The 20424-nt window shown below is 44.2% G+C and overlaps 1 protein-coding gene across 3 annotated transcripts in view; it reads right to left on the bottom strand.

Moving 5' to 3' along the window:
- RCAN2 (regulator of calcineurin 2) overlaps positions 1–20424 on the bottom strand; it is a 306708-nt gene that overhangs the window by 267604 nt on the left and 18680 nt on the right. Inside the window, exon 1 of one of the 3 annotated variants that reach the window (XM_070074029.2) lies at positions 6607–6731. The exons of the other annotated variants lie outside the window; for them this stretch is intronic. The gene's annotated coding sequence lies outside the window, so the exon portion shown is untranslated. Of the gene's footprint in view, positions 1–6606; positions 6732–20424 lie in introns of those variants that run through there. 3 annotated transcript variants of the gene reach the window in all.

The following is a 20424-nucleotide window of genomic DNA, read 5'->3' as shown; positions in this document are numbered from 1 at the left end:
ACAACCTGATGGCATTTATTAATTAAACATTAAAAGACCAAAAATGAATGCAGTATGCTTCTTCCTCCGAAGACCCATGAAACTTAAAAATACCTGTTTAACATCAAAGTTGTCACTGAATGTTGTATGAATTAGTGAATAAGCTCTCTCGCTCTCTCTCTCTCTCTCTCTCTCTCTCTCTCTCAACAAACTTTAATGAAGGACATATTACTAGGCTTCTATGTAATGAATAAATCTTTGCAAAACTCCCTTATGTCATCCCTAACAAATATTGATATGGTACAATGAAACGCCGGGGAGGAGACCTTAAGGAGACAGCTGGTTCTGTTGGATGTCATTATTGTCAGAGTTACCAATGTACATGAGAGTCAATTTCTGAATTATAGGATCCTGAGAAATTCTACCTTTCTAGAAAAGGGAAACATAGTTCATGAGAATGGGGTGTCGTGCATTTGACCATAGGAGTTCTGGTCCAGAAAGCCTTGAACTGGATATAAATGGAGGAAATGAATCACAAATCAGTCCATGCAAACAGCTGAGAGCCTTGTGAAGAAAAAATGCAATTGCAAACATCACCAGAGATGCTGATGCTAGCTTTACCATCAAGTGAAAACACTCAGTCAACAGTGGTGTGTGACCCATTAAAAAGAAGCAAAAGAAAAGAGAGTGGCTGATGACAGTCTCATCTTGAGACTCCTCACCAGGACAAGACCCATGGGCAATTCTGGATACTTCCTGGAACACAAGTCCCATTACCTAGGAGACAGGGGCATGGCAAGAAACAGCACAGAGAAATACAAGAAGTAAGTCTTGAATGAAATCTCCACTGGCTGCAAACTCTGAAAGGAGAAATAGAATTTTTGGTATGGCACTACAAGAGAAGTCAAAGCAGAGAGAAAGAGTTTAACAGAAATAGCTGTTAACAATCAGGATTAAAATCGAGTGTCCTTCTTCTTCCTTAATGAGCTCCTTGTACAGCTGATAGCCACCGTGTAGACTCCATACAGCAGGTGCTGCCCATTTAGAGGGAATGCAAGGAATAGGGGGATGGTTGGCTGACATTTCTTTTAAGATCTCTTCTCAACTTGAGATTTTTATCTTCCCATAATTGGAAGAACATACGCAGAAGAGATACCTGTTTATCTCTGGGCTTAACAATTCTCAAGAAAGGGCAACTTATAACCTTTAACAAAAGCTTTCTCTAGTGTTTAAACCTTTAATTTGGATTCTCATACTGTAATGGCCTATATTTTTCTCTTCAGCTTACTCAAACTAGAAAGCAAGAATTCTTTTTAATAGGAAATAATTTTCTATCAAAGCAGAAAAAAACAAGATGTGCAAAACAATAAATTTGAATTTATTTTTTCTTACACAAAAATATTTTTGTGTAATATTGCTGTGTAAATATTGTTTTTAACAATCTTTGAATGTTAAAGATCCAACTAACCTGTTTTTAAAATTAAGAACAGGAATGTAAAACTTCTTCAATGAGGGCAAGAAATAAGAGGAAAATATCTAGTTCCATGTGATGGCAACCGAGGAGGCTAGATGAAGATTCCTAATGAATAATTCATTCCAACTTCAACCCTGTTTTGACTGAAAAACAAGTAAATAGTCTATGGGAGAAAAAACTTAAAAATGACAATGTTAGCATGAATATTAATGACAAAAACTGACAATGCAATGTTGCATTAATTAGTGTATAAGAAATGCTGACAGCTATTTTTAAGTTGAAGATGAGTTTAAATGAATCCATTTCAAATTTTTAAAGAATAGAAACCTAACAGTTTTGCAGTATTTGAAATCCCATCAACTTTAAAGCGAAATAATTCTCTAATGATATATGAGACAAAATGAGCTTATTAAAAGAACAATTTATATAATATTACAACTAAACCATAGCTTCAGAGTTTGAGTCTGGCCTTACAGGTACAGTCATTTGTTCCTTAAGTTTTATTCATTTATTTGATAGGCAGAATGACAGAGAGTGAGAATCTTCTGGGTCACTCCCTAAATGTTCACAGTAGCCAGGCTTGGCCAAGCAGGAGCCAGGAACTCCATCAGGTCTCCCACAATGGTGGCAGGAGCTCAAGTACTTGAGCCATCATCCGCTGCCTCCCAGGTGCATTAGCAGGGAGTTGGATCAGAGGCAGGACTTGATTCTAAGTACTTCCATATGGGTTATGGGTGCCCTAAGCATCAGGTTCACCTGCTGTACCACAACACCCAGCCTGCTGGGATCCTTTTGATTCACCTTTTTGGTCATTTCATCTCTAGATCCTCTTAGGGATAAGATAGGCATTTTGTTCATCTTCCAGAGAGACTGAAGTACAATATTAGCAACAACAAACCATGCCAACCATCCTAAGATACAAAGAGACATGATATTCTTAGGCTGTGCTCCATAGAAACCCATTAGGGCTCTTTCTGAAATATAATGGGACCTATTTAATTCAGCTGGAGAATTTTCACACCTGCCGTGCTGTGAGAACCTCATGCTATTCCTGAGACCATTTGGGATCAGCCTTGAAAGAATCAGGAGCAGGCAGTTTTCAACTGCTGGTTTTCAAAAGAAATGATCTGCATTCCTCATTCATGGCTCCCTTCAAAATGCCTCCTGGAGCCACTGTTCCACCTTGCAAGCTCCCACAAGACAATAACTTAATTCAGTTCTCTAAGGAAACAGCATATTTATACATTTTTATGAAGTGTAAATTTAAAAATCAAGTTGTCTCCACCGACCTCCTTTTGTACTGGATTCTATGGGAGCAATGGGATCGCAAACTTGCCCATCATGTCTTTGTTTGCAAGGTTGTAATGCTCATGGTTTCCCAAGAGGATTTGCAAATTCTGTACATTCTTCCAATGAATATCATAAAAAAAGAGAAGGAAGTCCTTCAAATTTACTGAGGATCACATGAGACAATTTGTATTCCATTCCCACAAATCTAGCTGACATCATCAATCAACGTGTTTCAAACAAGTCTACTGCAGCAGAAGAGAGTCAAGTGGAGGAAACACCATCTTTAAGGAGGAAAAGGAAGCTCTTAAAGAGAAAAATCCATCCCTACAAAGGATGACTTACAACAAACCAATAATTTTTTTAAACAAAACAATTAACATTGGAGCACTTGCCCCAGACATATTTTTGGTCATAGTATTAGTCAAGGTCCCAGCAGGAAACAGATGGCATGCTCAAATTGGATAATTTGAAGAGAGTGTAATCAAGGAGCTGTTTACAAAGGTATGGACAAGGTACAGGGAAATCACAACAGATACTGCAAAGCCCTGGCCTATCATTATCCCAAGACCAGAAGAGGTGAGAAGATGGGAAGGGTTTCCAGACCCTGAAGAGATTGAGGAGAATCTTCAGAGAACAGAGGCTGTGATGAGAAGGCCTCACAACAGCTCTTCCATGGAGGGATGCAGGACAACCGACAGTAGCACCACAAAGAGGATGCCAGAAGTGTTGGGATCCCCCAACCCCTGGTTCTCCTCTGCTCTTCTGCTGTCACCTCCTACTGGCGAAACCCAACTGGAAGCCAGAAAGCAAGGGAGCCATAGGATCAGCCCCGGGAGAGGGGCTGTCTGGGATGCAATGAAGATATCCACTGTGGGGAGCAACTGGGACTAGACTGTTACTCGAATTAAGACTTATTTTATGCATCTGCTCTCCCACAATATGGCGCTGGGAGAGGAGGAACCAGCTTCTACACAGCTGCCTCCAGTTCAACCAATAAACAGCAGGACCTGCTCCTGATTGGAGGAGAGCAGCGTACTCGGCATGTGGGTAGCAGAGTTGGGATTGGTGGAAGAGGACTATAAAGGAGGAGAGAGACAACATGCACCAGGAACATCTATCTGAAGGAACACCTGTGCGGCCCCCGAGAGAGCCGGCCAGTGGTGTGCCGCTCCCCAGCGGAAGTGGGGAAAGTGGCAGGGGGAACCGCCCTTCCACGGAGGTGGAAGGGTCGGTAGCCAACCCGGGAAGAACCAGCAGCAAACCCAGGAAGGGCCAAGCAGACAAAAGAACAGCGCAGGGTCCTGTGTCGTTCCTCCACGAAGAGGGGGAGTGACAATCCACCATAGCCTTCATAACTTGGCATCATGTAGACAGTCCACAGGTTAATTTCAATAGTACCTTAAATTTAAATGATGTGAAGCTGAGTCATTTGTAAGTTGACAGTTCAAGCCAAGGCTCGAATAATACAGGTGAAGGTTCACCAACTATGGCTGCATTTTTCTTAGGAACAAAAGAATGAAAGAGGAATGAATGGCTCTGTATGAATGAGGGCACTCCAAAAAGTGCATGAAAAAAAGGGATTGAAAAATAAGTTTATTTTGTTGCAAAACACTTAGAAATCTATGGACTTTTTTCATAATACACATTTTCTGTGACCTTTTTGAAGACCAGAATACCTGCACCACTGCAGAAGGTGTGTTTAGGAGCCCCACTTGGAGGCAGGAGACCACCCTTTGATTATTCTGGATGAGCCAAGCAATTATATGCAAAATGACTTTTCACAGGAGAAAAGTGAGTCACAAAGCAGGTGAAGGTTGCTATGGTAACCAAAGTAAGATTTATCCTGTCAACTTTCACCTGTGCTTTCAGAGGGGGCATAGATTCCTGGGAAGAAATAGAGTGGAGAGAGAGAGAGAGAGGGAGGGTTGCTGCAGCTTTGAAGAAAATTCAGCCAAGAAAGATGTGAGTTATTCACTTTCTAGTACAAAAGGAAAGACAGGCAAGAAGGCTGACTGAATCCTGGGGTGTGCAGGGCTAGGGAGAACTCACTAGGAAGCCAAAGAGACAGGTTGTGAAAAGATTAGCAGACAATGAACAGCTTGAAGATAAGGAGAAAAGGAAGAAGGAAGAGAGAATTGTCCCTACCTCAGTGCCTAGCATATAGCACACTAATTTTTCCCATCAAATATAGCTAAATGCTCATGTCATTGCCACACTGAACATCTTCCGTTAACTCTCTAGGATCTATCAAGTTAAATGAAACAATCCTTTAGCCTGGCAAACCAAGACACCTACAAGGTGACAGTCTTCCTAAACAGACTTATGTACTGATCACCTGAGAGGAGTTGAGAAGAGAACCCCAAGGTGCATGAAGCTCCAACTTTGCTGATAACTGTAACAAGGACAGCAACAGCAAAGGCTCACCTTGCCCTAAGGGTTTTATCTGTATCAAACGTGGAGACAGCTGTGTAGCCCTAACCACTCCACTCAAGCTTTCTTCACATCAAAGCTTCTCTCCAATTCCCCTTATCCTGAAAGCCATGTCTGGGGCCACTGCCTTCACCAGCCAGCACCTGGTGAGACACCTGCTCACTCACCACCTTGTCCCATGTTTGTACCTCTCAGACTTTGCTTTGCCTCTCCTTGGACTTGTCCTACTCTTTATTTTCTGCTCAATGTTGAGGGCAAGAGCTGTGTCTTAACCCAACCTATAGCAACAAAACCAGACCTTGCACTTGGAAGGTAACCTCTGACAACGCTTTGAATTGAATGGAGTTCAGGGGGCTCCCAGCTTCACTCCCAATTCTCCAGTGTTCTGGCTGGGTGGCCGTAGGAAAGTCACTTAGTGACTGTGTTTGGTTTTCTCACCTGAAAAGGGGAAATAATGGGAGGGTATGACTCACAGTGGTCTCCTGAGAACTGAACATGTAATACAGGTAAGGCACTCAGGACAATAACTGGGACATACTACGAGTGCTCAATAAATGTTAACTATTATAAGTATTGACCATTTGACTCAACACAGCAACCCTAGAACTGCCTCTCACATGACAGAAGAGCTCTTTTCTCTCTTTCCTGGTGTACTGGCATGTAAGTAGTGTGGGACAAGGTGGACTTTAGAGTTGGTCTGTATATCCTGTCACTACCACTGTGTAGCTGTGTGACATTGGTTATGTTACCAAACATCTCTGCATGCAATGTGGGGACTGCTATGGTACCGACTTCATGGGTTTGTTACCTGGGCTAAATCTTATGTACAGTAGCATTCTTTTTCCTCCACCAACCCAACTGGGTTTCAGCTCTTTAGAAGGAATTGCACTTCCAAGTGAGAAATGCAAGAGGTCGGAGGGCTCAGCTTCCAATCCCAGCTCCCCATCTGTTGCTGACTGGAAACTGGGAGATGGTGACCGATAACAGCAGCTGGCCTGGAAATCTAGGTCTTAATCCTCCTTCCACAACGACTTCACTTTGTGATTTTACGCAGTTAGTTTTCCTCACTGAGCCTCACTGAGCCTTGGTTTCCACAGCTATAAACTGAGACTCCTGAGAGGTCCAAAGAAGAAAATCCTGGTAGAGACTATAAACCCAGAGCCCATCCAGCTACAATCACTTGCTTGCACGTGGTAATCTGAAAGCCTGGCCCATTGCTCCTTTAGCTCCTTATTTGTTCTCCTGTGATTGTTTTAGTTCCAAGAAAAGTCCATTTTGTGTTTCAGCCCAGAGTTTGACATGTCTTTATGCTATGCATAAGGACCACTGTCCTGAACCCTTCAGTTTATCAGCTCATCTTCAGCAGAAACATACCCTCAAGTACTTAGTTTTCTAACACAAGCTCCTCCCTTCAGACGTACAGTTCCACTTACCTTCTATTTCTTTCCAGCGAAGGTTTTTAAAAAATTGGTGTCAGGACTGACCCAGAGGTCCCAGCGTGCTTCACAGTCAGGTTTCAACCCCACCACAGCCCCTCCTCCAGCCTGGGAGGGCTGCGGGGCTCCCCCTTCCTGCCTTGCCCTCCTGTCTGCACATGTGTTGTTATTTACAACATTTGGCAAAGAGAGCCCAATGTATTGACGTTTTTACATCTCTTCCCATATGCTGAGCATTCTTGCTCTTCCTGTAATGGCTGGCACCCAGCAGGGCTGCTGATCCACAGTGCTGGCAAGACAAATGGAATGTAACACCACCAGACTCTACCCAGAGCCTGCCTCTCTCTCCCTCTCCCTCTCCTCTTCTTTCTCTCTCTCTCTCTCTCTGCCCCCAATGCATGTCCCACAACTTTCTCAACTGTATGACTTCCTAAGCCTCACAGATTCTCATTGTCTCCTGCTGTGTTAAATCTAGACGGCTGAATGTTCTCATCCTTTTTTCCTTAACTCGTGTTGATAGCACAATTCACTCTTGATCTGAGAGTAAGTCACTGCCCCGATTGCACCAAGCCGCTTTGAAATCTTTCCTTTTTATGGCCTGAGTTACAGATGGTTGCTATTGCACACCTCTCACTTATCTCAAACCTGTACAGGTTCCTACAGATGCAAGTGCTGATTGGACACTGGCATTGTACCCCATCCTGTCTAGATGGAGCTGTTTGCTTTTGGCCTGTTCAGCCAGGCTCCCCAGCTGAGAGACTGACGTGTGCTCGCCAGTTGCGTAAGTGACTTCCAGCCTCCCTCTCCATCGTCAGAAACTCACAATTCAGGAATGATCCACAATCAGGCCCCCACTTCTGGTGCCATGTGTTGTTTCCAAGGAGGAGCTGACCCAGATTTTAGCCTAGAATAAAGCAAGCTGAAATCTTTGTTAACATCCTTTCTGTCCTGCTGCAATTAGGACCAGATCTCCACATCTCTCCCCCCTTCCAGCAGCTGACCAGTGCTACCCAGGGCTTGTGGAGGATGGGACTTGTCTTAGTGGTAAAGTTTCTAGAGAAGACCAATAGAGGGCTTGAGGAGTCAGGCTGAGTCAGTGGAGGAACAGCTAAGTGAGTTTAGTCACTAATGCACTTCTAAACTGGTAACTTAACTGTCCTGGCCTCTGCACTGCCTTACCTCAAACACCATGCTAGAGATGAGGCAGGAAGAGGTGGTAGGGGAGGTGTGTCCAAAAGAGCAGACAGAACACTAGTGCAATGGTTTGAGTGGTGAAACGTAACGGCCAATGTGGTGGTATTGAGAGGCGATTAGGACGTGAGGGCTCCTCTGTCCATGATGAGATAAGACCTGTAGAAAGCAGGCCTCACAGTGCAGTAGCCTTGCTTGCTTTCCTCCCCTCTGGATGATGCAACAATAAGATGCTCTCTTAGAAGCAGAGCCCTCATAGATGGCCACACCTATCAGCACCTTGATCCTGGACTGCTCAGACTCTGGAGCTCTGAGAAAATGTCTTTCTGTTCTTTATAAATTTCCCAGTGTCAAGTATATCATGACAGCAGGACAAATGGACAAAGACCATTTGTAACTTTACCAAGCCAAAACCTCCTGCTGGACAGCTTGATAATCAAGTTGGCAGCTGCACTTGTGGAACTCACAGACAAACATAACCAGCACAGGAAGAAGGACCCGCACAGCTGTCCAACAGGACACTGGAGGGGAGACTGGGGGACCTGTACCTTTCCGCTCTTCTAATCATTCCCAGCACCATCTGACATGTTGAACTGGAAAAACAACCAACAAAACTGAAGCTCCTCACGGAGATGTCAGAGACTTGTGTTCACCACTGGATTCCTAAAATCAGTGCCAGGAATGGGGCCATTTGCCAGGTGAGAAACATGATTTTAGTCCTGTTGGTCTTTTTGAGGCACTATTGCCATATGTCTCTTTACAGAATTACCTAATAGTTGTACCTTTCAGATGACAGTGTCTGGCTGATTACATAAATCAGGACAGTTTTCTATCCTCTCTCCACCAATTCATGACTTTCTCATTTCTAATATTTCTTAAGATGAGTTTCACTGGTTTCCTTCAAACACAACTATAGCCAGCCCTCTGTACCTAATAGCTTCTACATCTGTGTTTGAATCTGCAATTGAAAGCAATCACTAAAATCCTGCATCAGTACCAAACATGTACAGGCTTCTTTTCATAATTCCCCAATCAGTACAGGAAAACACTAAACAGTATAACAATGATTTACATATAATTTACATTGTATTAGGTACTGTAAGTAATCTAGAAATGATTTAAATATACAGGAACGTGTGTATGGGTCATATGCAAAAATGCATGAACTATGCCATTTTATAAATGGGATTTCAGCATCAAGCAATTCTGATACCTGTGGATGGGGGTGTCCCTCTGTGGATAACTGAGGGACAACTGTGTTATCTTTTCACTTATAATGTTTAATTACTTCCAATACTAAATGTGAAACACTGAAAAATGTTGTAAAAGCATAGGACTTTTATAGGATGACTTGGGAAGGACATACATGAGAGGAAAGTCAAGCTTGTCTGATTCACTGCCTACACATGGCCTGCCTTTGGTGGAGACGTGGAGAAGGCAAAGTCTGTCTTCACCAGGTATTGCTCTCAGCCTTTAGTCACTTCCCTCCTGGTGAATTCTCTTTATTTACTTCCTGTACCTCTCCCCCAGAAGGCACAACTACCCTTCAGAGCATTTCTATCGTCAGTCAGGACCTGTGGAGTGTGATTGTGACAGTGCATTTGCAGTTTTACGTTCATGCAAGGGCAGTCAGGAACGTGTCCCTGATCAACAAGGAAGTGGGGACAGAAGAGAGTGGGGAGAAATGTGTTCACAGGGAAAGCAGGAGGCCTGGCCACAGAAGGCCTTACAGGGATTTGGTTTTACTCCACGAAAAGAAGGCAATGGAGGGCCCTGAACAGAGGAGTTTCATGGTCTGACTTATGTTTTAAGAGTTCTTCTTGAGAGCTTGTTTGCAGGTTCTAGCAGGGGAACACAGCTACTCGTATACCCTTGACCCAAGATCGGTCCTCCTCTAGCGGGAAGGTCATCCCCTTCGACCGAGTGCGCAGCTTCAGGAGGGATGCACATGGAGCGGTGAGGGAGGAAGGGGACACCCGCCTAGCCAGCCAGATCAGCCGAATCAACCCTGGCAATCAATGGGGTGACAGATGTTGCAGACTGCTATTGGGAGAATGGATGAGTGGAACAGGATAGAAGGAAGGGACCCACTAAGAAACTATTGCAGTTATGCCCAGATGTAACAATGAAGATACAGACCAAAGAGGTAGACATGGAAACAGTGAGAGGCAGTAAAGTCTAGGCATTTTAAATGTGCTGACATTTGCTGCTGGATTGGATATGGAGTAGGAGAAGATCCAGGAGTGATGTCAATATGTTGGCCTGAGTGCCTGGAAGCACAAAGCTAACATTTACTTAGGGGAAGAAGATCATGGGAGAAGCAAGTGTGGAGGTATGAAAGTTGAACGTTGAGTTTAGGACATGGAAGTTGAAGAATCCTATCATTCCTGTAAGTGATGAGCAATTGGTGCTGTAAGCCCAGAGTTCAGGGGAGAAGAGGATATCATAAGTGCTGCTGAGCCATGCAACTCAGTGAGTGGAGAGAGATGAGACCCTAGGCCAGAGCTACTGGGACACCAGCATTTTGGAGGAATGAGAAGGATGCCATTTCATGGGGATGTTCTGGAAGAATGCAGTAGGGGAATACATGTAGAGCACTTTACAACAGTACTGAGAACTTTCTTCAACAATCAGTAAATAGGCAGGCACGCATGCACATGCATACACCACACACATTCACGCACACATGCACCCAGACACAATCACCACACCCTCTGACTATCTGCTAGCCCCTGCCTCTAACTCAGCATCTATCCCAGGACTGGGAACCTGGACCTGGCAGAATTATGCAAAACTCTTCAAAAAGGGAATTTGGAAAAGGAAGACTTTCTTACTGTAATGACAACAGAAGGAAAAGTTCTCTTGCTTGTATTCCAATCTGGAATTTTGAATATCTTCCCACACAAACAGTTTTTCAGATTTCCCAAATCAGGAATTCTGTACTTTACATCAAGTATACCCTGCATATAACAGCTTTTGAGCTAGCCTAGGGGCCTGGTCATCATTTACAATGTCTCTCTAGGAAAATACATTTCAGATCCCAAAACAATGTAACAGAAACACGGATTTACATAAAAGCACAGAAGTAAAATTCCAAAGATGGATACACAGCAATGTTCTGTAACATACTGCTATATTTTAGGTCCTTATCCAAGACTAACAAAGTCAAACACTTGTCCCTTTGTAGCTCCTGTGTTGCTTAATCCCTGCCAAACACTCTATGACACTGCCTGCTTCACCCCTACCCTAGTGCTCAGTCAGGCAACAGAAGGCAGGGTGGTGAAGACAAACACACCCTCATTCTGTGTTCCTCTATCAGGCCCTTGCCTTGCCTTGCTCCCCCTCAATGCATTCTGCAAATGCTGGGTATGTCTATCTTGTTTATCTTGTAGCCCTAGAGCTCTGCACTGTCCCCGGTACCTGGTATAGAACCCCTAGAATTTCTCAAATGAATGATAGAATCAAAACTCAGCCTTAGGGTGGTCGGTGGGGGATGGGGAAGGCAATTGGCTTATTGGTTAAGCCCCCACTTGAGATGCCTGTACCCACGTTGGAGTGTCTGAGTTCAGTCCTGGCTCTAGTCCCAATTCCAGCTTCCTGCTAATGTGCATCCTGGGAAGCCATGAGCAATAGCTCAAGTGACTGCATCCCTGCCACCTGCATGTGAGACCTGGATTGAATTCCCAGGTCCCAGCTGCATCCTGCCAGCCCTGGCCCTTTATGGGCACTTGGGGAGTGAACCAGTGGATGGAAGGTCTCTCTCTGTCTCTCTTCCCTTCCCGCCGCTGCCTGTCTCCCTCCCTCCTCCCTTCACCTCTCTACCTCTCACATACATACAACATTGGTCACAGCCCACTCCAAGACACATTAAACTCATTTGAAAGAAGAAGAAACCCAGAGTTAATTGAAAAGGAATTAAGCTAGTCAACCTGAGAAGGAGGGTACAGGAATACTGGACTTCTTTTCAACAAAAAGATGAAATTTGCACCAATAGCAGGGCTATCTAGAGTGGCTTTTCATAGTCCAAAGGGAGAAAAAGCCTTCAAAGGAATAACTCAGGGGCCAGCACTGTGGCATAGTGGGTAAAGCCGCCGTCCGCAGTGCTGGCATCCCATATGGGCGCTGGTTCGAGCTGCTCCACTTCCAATCCAGTTCCACGCTAAGGCCTGGGAAAACAGTAAAAAATGGTCAAGTCTTTGGGCCCCTGTACCTACATGCAAGACCCAGAAGAAGTTTCTGGCTCCTGGTTTCAGATCAGCCCAGCTCCAGATGTTGCAGCCAGCTGGAGAGTGAACTAGTGGATGGAAGACCTCTCACTCTCTCTTTCTCTCTGCCTCTCCTCTCTCTGTGTAACTCTGAATTTCAAAATAATTAAATAAATCTTAAAAAAAAAGAGAGAATAACTCAGTGTGGTTAAGAGGGCGAGGCCTAAACTCCCAATTGTACTTTCCAGATGACTATGCTTTTTTACTTAAGTGACAATGTGATTCCCTGCATTCCACAGTGCCACAATGTTAGCAGCCAGGTTTTAGGACAGTTTGATCAGTTAGATCCATGTATCCTTGTGTATTTCTAAAAAATATATTTAAATAAACATATGTATGCATTCTACCATTAATTTGAAAACTCCTATAGCATATCAATGCTTTTCTCTCCTTTCCTTTGCCAAATATAGTGCCTCATGGGAGTACTGTTTTGGCCTCCATGACAATCAGTTATGGCTTCATTCCACATCTTCTCAATAGCAAGATTCCATCACACACACATACACCCTTACTTATCTCAATACCTGCATACAATGGACACTCCATAAATGTCTAGTGAACTGAGCTGTTTCACTGGCTGCTTGGGATTTTTCCTCTTGTATTCTCCTTTTAATGATACACTAGAATTTCTAAGCCACTGGTAAACTCTAACAATTGTAATGGGCTGCACTCTCCCACCACAAACTAAATGTGAATAACAGCATATAAAGCCCACACAGTGCAAGGCTACCACAGGATAAGCTCAGCCAGTTGATGTCCTTGGTAGGATTTTCATAGATAAGTAGGATTTTCATAGACGAAACCACATGTTACCTAAAACAAACACAGGATTTTTAAAAAATAATCTGATCATTGTCAGATAAATCACTGACATATTTTCACAGTGGATAATGAAAGACTACTGGCTAGCATTCAGGACTAAATAATTTATTATAATTAGCCATGAATGTTAAAACATTTTCTCCTGTAATTTTACTTTTTAGGCCACTCAACATAACCCCTCATGAAAAGCATGAGGGTGAATTTACAAAGCAGATAATATTAACTTTTGACTATTATATATGAACTCACTTATTGCTCTTTAAAACTATAATCTAAAAATATCCCGTGATGCAGCTCTAGAAGAGATGATGATTCTATGACCTTCAACATCCCTTAGGATTAAGGGAATGGAGTCTCTGAAGGGGGAATGATGTAGGCAGGCATACAGGATAAAATGGATCAGGTTTGTGGGCTGGAGACCACACCCTTCACCACACCCCCTATGTGATCTCATGCCCCTTCCTGGCCACACCTGTGTGCCCACTGGCCAATCAGACAAATTAACCACTCCGTTTTGGAAGTAAATTAAAGGCCTGGGACAAGGTGGGCTCACCCTTTTTTCTGGCCTCTTTTTTTTCTTTGGCCTTTTGCCACTGTGGGCCCGTGCTGCCCTGCACCTCCAGGGCACGAGGCCTTTGGGCCACCCACTCAATGCTTCCTCCATGTGGCTGGCTCCTGGTACTCGATATGAATCCAGATTTCCCTCTCTTTTAGATAGGGCCCTCACTCTCCTATGCATTTATCTCACTGAATGAAAAGCTTAAAACTTTAAAAAAAATCTCCTGTGTGCAAACCACTAGGATTCCTCCTAAAGGATTTGGCATTGGACCAAAAGACCCAGTCCTGAGTGGAGGGCACAGGAGAGGCAAAATGATTATGCAGGGACACCCAGGCCCAGGATAAAGGTGGACATCTGCAGAGATGGACAAGCGGTCCTCAGAGGATCCAATGAAAGAAGGGCTGCAGCTGAAAGGGGAATGTAGATGGCATTTAGAGAAAGGGTGGTGGGAGGTAGGGAAGCAGAACATCCCAGGTTGAGGGAAAACCTAGAGAACATACATGGAGGATGGAGAGCCTAGGGCATTAAGACAACCAGAGACTAGACTGACACACAGAGAGGTAGGGGAGACCTTGTTGTCCTTTCATAGATGTGAAGCCTGCTTCTAGCCCAATAGGGAAAGGCCAGTGGTGAGGAAAGCTATTGAAGCAGCAGAAGGCTAACACAAAACTTCCATTATGGCAAAATTCTCTGGCAGTTAAGAGATGGACAGGAGTATCACGTTGGAAGACCACCTAAGCAGCCATCAACAGAGCACTGCAAGAATGAACAACAGTTGGTTTGGACAGGGAGAGAAGGGTGGGGAACGAGGAGAAGAGCTGGGGAGAAACATCCTCATAGAAGCATTGGGAGTGAGTTTCAGAAATGGAACAGTCCAGGGCATCCGTGCTTTGTGAAAGCTGAAGAAGTCAAAGATTAAGAAACAAGGTTTCGGGGCTGGCGCTGTGGCACAGCGGGTTAACGCCCTGGCCTGAAGTGCTGGCATCCCATATGGGTGCTGGTTCGAGACCTGGCTGCTCCTCTTCCAATCAGCTCTCTGCTGTGGCCTGGACTAGCAGTAGAAGATGGCCCAAGCCCTTGGGCCCCTGCACCTGCTTGGAAAACCCGGAAGAAGCTCCTGGCTCCTTGGTTGGGATCGGTGCAGCTCTGGCCATTGCAACCAACTGGGAAGTGAACCATCAGAAGGAAGACCTCTATCTCTGCCTCTCTCTGTAACTCTGTCTTTCAAATAAATAAAATGAATCTTAAAAAAAAAAGAAAGAAACGAGGTTGCGCTCCAGACTGGAGTTCTATGACTTTCAGAAGACCAGTCTGAGAGAGCAAGAGCAGATGACAGATGGAGCAGGACAGAGGAATAGAGCTGAGAGGGGAACACAGGCATCAGGTACAGAACTTTCCTTAAGTTGTGATATGACAATGCCCCCTCATACTCTTAGGAAAAATAACAAGGAAGATTACTTTTCTTTTTTTTTTTTTTATTTTTTTTTATTTTTGACAGGCAGAGTGGACAGTGAGAGAGAGAGACAGAGAGAAAGGTCTTCCTTTGCCGTTGGTTCACCCTCCAATGGCCGCCGCGGCCGGTGCGCTGCGGCCGGCGCACCGCGCCGATCCGATGGCAGGAGCCAGGAGCCAGGTGCTTTTCCTGGTCTCCCATGGGGTGCAGGGCCCAAGCACCTGGGCCATCCTCCACTGCACTCCCTGGCCACAGCAGAGGGCTGGCCTGGAAGAGGGGCAACCGGGACAGAATCCGGCGCCCCGACCGGGACTAGAACCCGGTGTGCCGGCGCCGCTAGGCGGAGGATTAGCCTAGTGAGCCGCGGCGCCGGCCTACTTTTCTCCAAATAAACATGGTGTCATTGTTTTAATTTTCTCTCATCATTCAGGTGTGAATCAGGGAGTTCTTTAGGCATTGTTGGGGATTTTCAAGGATTTGTGGGGGTATTTTATGACATTGCTCAACTTTTGACAGATATTGGATTAAAATATGTTTACTGTTTTTCTGTACAGAAATCTCCTGGAAGCTGTAAAAATGTTTCCTCTTGATCCAGGTAAATAACTGAAAATCCTTTATTTCATTAAAGTTGATGTTAAAACAGGACAGATGTTCCACAACTTACGTTATGAACTGATAAATCCATCATAAGTTGAAAACATCAGAAGCCCCAAATGTATTTAATAAACCTAAACTACTCCAAAGCTTAGCAATGCAGTGCACTGGGTTGTTTCCCAAGCAAAAATAATGAGGAATGTATAATGTATATATTTGCATAGAGTGGCATGCATGAAGTGAAACAAATAATCCACAAAGTTATAAAATATTTTGATGATTAGGTAGAAAACAACCCAGTGAATATTAATAATAATATAATTTGAATGCTATCAGTAGTCATCTACTCAAAAATTGCAATAATACTTCCTAAGTAGTGTTAGGTACAAGATGCCCAGTCATGGAGTGTACAACAGTGAGTAACAAAACCTGGTGCCAGTACCCACAGCAGTCTACAAGTCTTGAAGGTGAAAGATTCTTTGTATTATGCTGTGATATTGTGATATAATAAGAAATATGTATTTTGCTCTTTGTCACAGTTCCTGGCTCACAGCTCCTAAAACCATGGTTATTTTCTAAATGACTGCAGCAGTAGGAGCAATAGGAATATCTTCTGTTAAAATGTGATCTAGGCTCCAGAACCAGATGGGAATGACTCCAGGCATAAAGGTAGAAGTATCTTCTGTTATTCCCAGTAAACCACTTCCAATCATACTTGTACATTACTGAAGGGATCTTTTGAAAACCCCTAGATAGGCCGGCGCTGTGGCGCAGTGGATTAACGCCCTGGCCTGAATCGCCGGCATCCCATATGGAGGCCAGTTCGAGATCTGGCTGCTCCACTTCCAATCCAGCACTCTGCTGTGGCCTGGAAAAGCAGTAGAAGATTGCCCAAGTCTCTGGGCCCCTGCACCCTCATGGGAGACCTGGAAGAAGCTCCTGGCTTCAGATTAGCACAGCTCTGGCTGTTGCAGCCAATTGGGGAGTGAACCAGCGGATGGAAGACCTCTCTCTCTCTCTCTCTCTCCCTCTCTCTCTCTGCCTCTCCTCTCTCTGTGTAACTCTGACTTTCAAATAAATAAATAAATCTTAAAAAAGAAAAAAAGAAAAGAAAACCCCTAGATAACCACAGATAGGAGCTGGTTGCAAGGAGACCAACCTTGTGATTGGAAGTTTGGAAGTTCCAGTCCCAGCTCCACACCTGCCTCAAGGGAGGGGAGAGAGGTTGAAGATCAAGTTGATCACCAATGGCCAATAAGTAATCAATCACCCTTGTATAATGAGTCCTCCATAAACACCAAGAAGTGTGGGGTTTAGAGCACTTCTGGGTTTGCTGAACACATGTAGGGGCCAGGAAGTCTGTAAACCCCAATTCTATGGAGTTGCACTCTGGACCCCCTTCTGGGCATTCGAGAAATGTATCTCCTTATCTGGCTATTCATCAGAATCCTTTAAAAAACTGTAGATAAATCAGAAGCAGTAAGTGCACTGTTTCCCTGAGTTCTGCAGGCTGTGAATGATTAACTTAGAAGAGACAGCAGTGAGAATCCTAGTCTTATAGCTGGTCAGGCAAAGATCTAGAGGCCATGATCTGTGATGACATCTGAAGTGAGGGGCTGTGTTGTGAGACTGAGCCCTTAAACTTCAGTGCCTGACACCATCTCCAGCTAGGAAGTGTCAGAGTTGAATAAAACTGTAGGACACATAGCTGATGTTGCAGAATTAGAAAAACCCACCTATCTGACCACAGCCTTGCTTTGTGCTGTGCTGAGTGTGACTGTAGGAAGACAGATTGATTTTTCTTACTTCGTATATGTGCCCCTTGCCTTGCCCAGAGCCTGTGTTTGACACTTCCTTGCTGAGTGATAATTACAGGTCTCTGCTTTACTGTAGGCATTAAAATATTAAAGGGGAGAAGGGCAAAATTCTTGGCTACAGAGATGTATGGGTTCAGCCGCATCTCTGCTTTCATAGACTCCTCCCCTCTCCCTCACCAACCCTGGTACTTAATGACACATGGGATCCATTGTTCCCTAGTAGCTTATTTACTAGACATAAAAAAAAAGGTGAAAAGCATGGGGTTTATCCCTGTTTAGGAAAAAGGTATTGATGAGCTCTTCAAGGCTCAACATATAAAAATGATAAAATTCAGTCTCTAATATTTTTGTGTAACTAATATTTTTGTGTAACATACATAAAAGCTGGCATTAAATAGTGTTAGAAACCACAGATGCTGAGAGCTGCTGCCTGGCTTGGAATTCCAGCAGTGCCACTTATCAACCATGTGGCCTTGGGCGAGGTATTTAACCTCAGTATGCTTCAGTTCATCTGTCAAATGTGGATACAGATACTGTAACACCTTGCACATAATCAGAGCTGGATAAGTGTGACCTATTAATACAAATATTATCTACTACAAAGAGATTTGCCAGCCACATTCAGAGCTGTAACACAGTATAAAAATAAGATAACGTTAATAATTCCTACAAAATCAGCACCATCCTTTCCTCCTCTGAAGCATTGGCTGGGTTGCAGGACACATCCATGTTGCCTTTTGTAAGAAGTGCCCTCACAGAAGGTAGCACAGTTTAAAATAACCTTAGAGAAAGGAACCGCACAGCTCTGACCATCAAATGGCTAAGTCTAAGCATATGGAAATGTTGGATGTGCTTGTGGTTTAAGCTCTTCCTAAGGAAGACTTGAAAAGCAATTGAGTATCTCATCACTGGCATTGACAATTGAATTCTCATAGCCTCTGTCCATGAAGAGCCCCGAATCTAAAGGTAAGCATTAAAATAACAGAATAATAATGACCAGTGGTCAATTTCATGAAACCCAAGCTCTAAGCATGCTATAATGACCTGTTGCAAAAGAACATGCAGAGGCTGAAAGAGATGGCAGGAACTTCAGTGATCCTAATGATGTAAAGCAAGAGACTGAGACCAAAGGTTGCTGAGGGAAGGCCCAATCTCTCCTGGGGAAATCAAGGACAACCCAAAACTAAAGCTCAGCTCTTTGGATTCCCCATTCTGCACACCTATAGTGCTTTTGCATCATGCAGGCTATCAGGAAATAATTATGGTCATAGTGAAAATAACAACACACACTTATTGGATACTTAAACCAGTATGGGCCAGATAATTTTCCACACATTTTATTAAAACAGGGAAACTTTATTTATTTAAATTTATTTATTAAAACAGGGAAACTTTAAGAAAATCTTAAAGAGGAAGACAGTAAAGTTATACAGAGTTGGGGGGAAAAACACCATTTATAGGAAGGCCCTTGCTACTCAAGGTTGGCATTGTTCTTAATCTTTACTTCCTTCCCCCTTTCTGCTCTTCCACTCATAAGTCATACCACCAGCCCACATGCTATAAAATTAGCCTCTCTTTCCTTCAGACTCACTGTCCTCTGTTCCAGTACTCACAGATCATATTAGGAATTAGCCAAAAGCAATACCAAAGATGCGAGAGGATGGGTGTTTGGTCTGGTAGTTAACATGCCACATGGGACACTAGCATTCCATATTGGAGTACTTGGGTTCAAGTCCTGGCTCAGCTGCCAATTCCAGTTTCTTGCTAATGAGCACCTTGGGAGGCAGCAAGTGATGGCGCAAGTAGTTAAATTCCTGCCAGCCACTTGGGAGACCCCAGATTGAGTTCCTGGCTCCTAGATTTGACCTGGACTAGCCCTGGCTGTTGCAGGCATTTGAAGAATGAACCACTAGATGGGAGAGCTCTCTCCCTATCTCTATCTTGCTCTCTCTCTCTCTCTTGCTCTGCTTATCAAATAAAATACATGAATAAATAAATAAAATTTTAAAAACAGTTATGAATAAACACATTGTGAGATATCTTCTCTGGGTCTCTGCATTTTTTAAATTTATTTGACAGGTAAAGTTATGGACAGTGAGAGAGAGAGACAGAGAAATGTCTTCCTTCTGTTGGTTCACTCTCCAAGTGGCAGCTACAGCCAGTGCTGCGCTGATCTGAAGCCAGGAGCCAGGTGCTTCTTCCTGGTCTCCCATGCGGGTGCAGGGTGCCCAAGCACTTGGGCCATCCTCCACTGCCCTCCCGGGCCACAGCAGAGAGCTGGACTGGAAGAGGAGCAACTGGGACTAGAACTCGGCGCCCATTTGGGATGCCAGTGCCACAGGTGGAGGATTAACCAAGTGAGCCATGGCGCCAGGCCCTGGATCTCTGCATTTAACAGAGACTTGCCTTTTCTTTTCAACTCAAAAGAATAACTACTGTACTCATTTTGGACAGACTCAGAGACCTTTTTAACCAGAAGATTTTTTTTTTTTCACAGACAGAGTGGATAGTGAGAGAGAGAGACAGAGAGAAAGGTCTTCCTTTTGCCATTGGTTCACCCTCCAATGGCCACCAAGGCTGGCGCACCGTGCTGATCCGAAGGCAGGGAGCCAGGTGCTTCTCCTGGTCTCCCATGGGGTGCAGGGAGCACAAGCACTTGGGCCATCCTCCACTGCTTTCCTGGGCCACAGCAGAAAGCTGGCTTGGAAGAGGGGCAACCAGGAAAGAATCCGGCGCCCCGACTGGGACTAGAACCCGGTGTGCCGGCACCGCTAGGTGGAGGATTAGCCTATTGAGCCGCGGCGCCGGCCCTAATCAGAAGATTTTAAAATCCTAATACATTATCAATATCTTCTTTGCATGTGTGGAGCTGGTACTACTTCCTAGCCTGCATCTAGAAATCTTTATGATGATGAGAGAAAATGGGTAATGTGCATCCACAACGGTCAGTTATCAGACTCAGGACAAAGAATGACAAGGAATCTTAAAAGCAGCTTGATTGACAAGCCAAAGATGCATTAGGGAACCGGCATAATGGAGAGTTTCACCCAAAGTCAGACCTTAACATTTTCCGATAATCTGTGTAGGTTGAAAGGAAATGTCAATGCTTTATTT

The sequence above is a fragment of the Oryctolagus cuniculus genome, chromosome 5 (assembly GCF_051225735.1).
Source record: "Oryctolagus cuniculus isolate XC-2025 breed Fujian yellow rabbit chromosome 5, ASM5122573v1, whole genome shotgun sequence".
Classification (NCBI taxonomy): Eukaryota; Metazoa; Chordata; class Mammalia; order Lagomorpha; family Leporidae; genus Oryctolagus; species Oryctolagus cuniculus.
The sequence above is the reverse complement of the archived record's forward strand: the minus strand, read 5'-3'. Positions and strand labels throughout refer to the sequence as shown.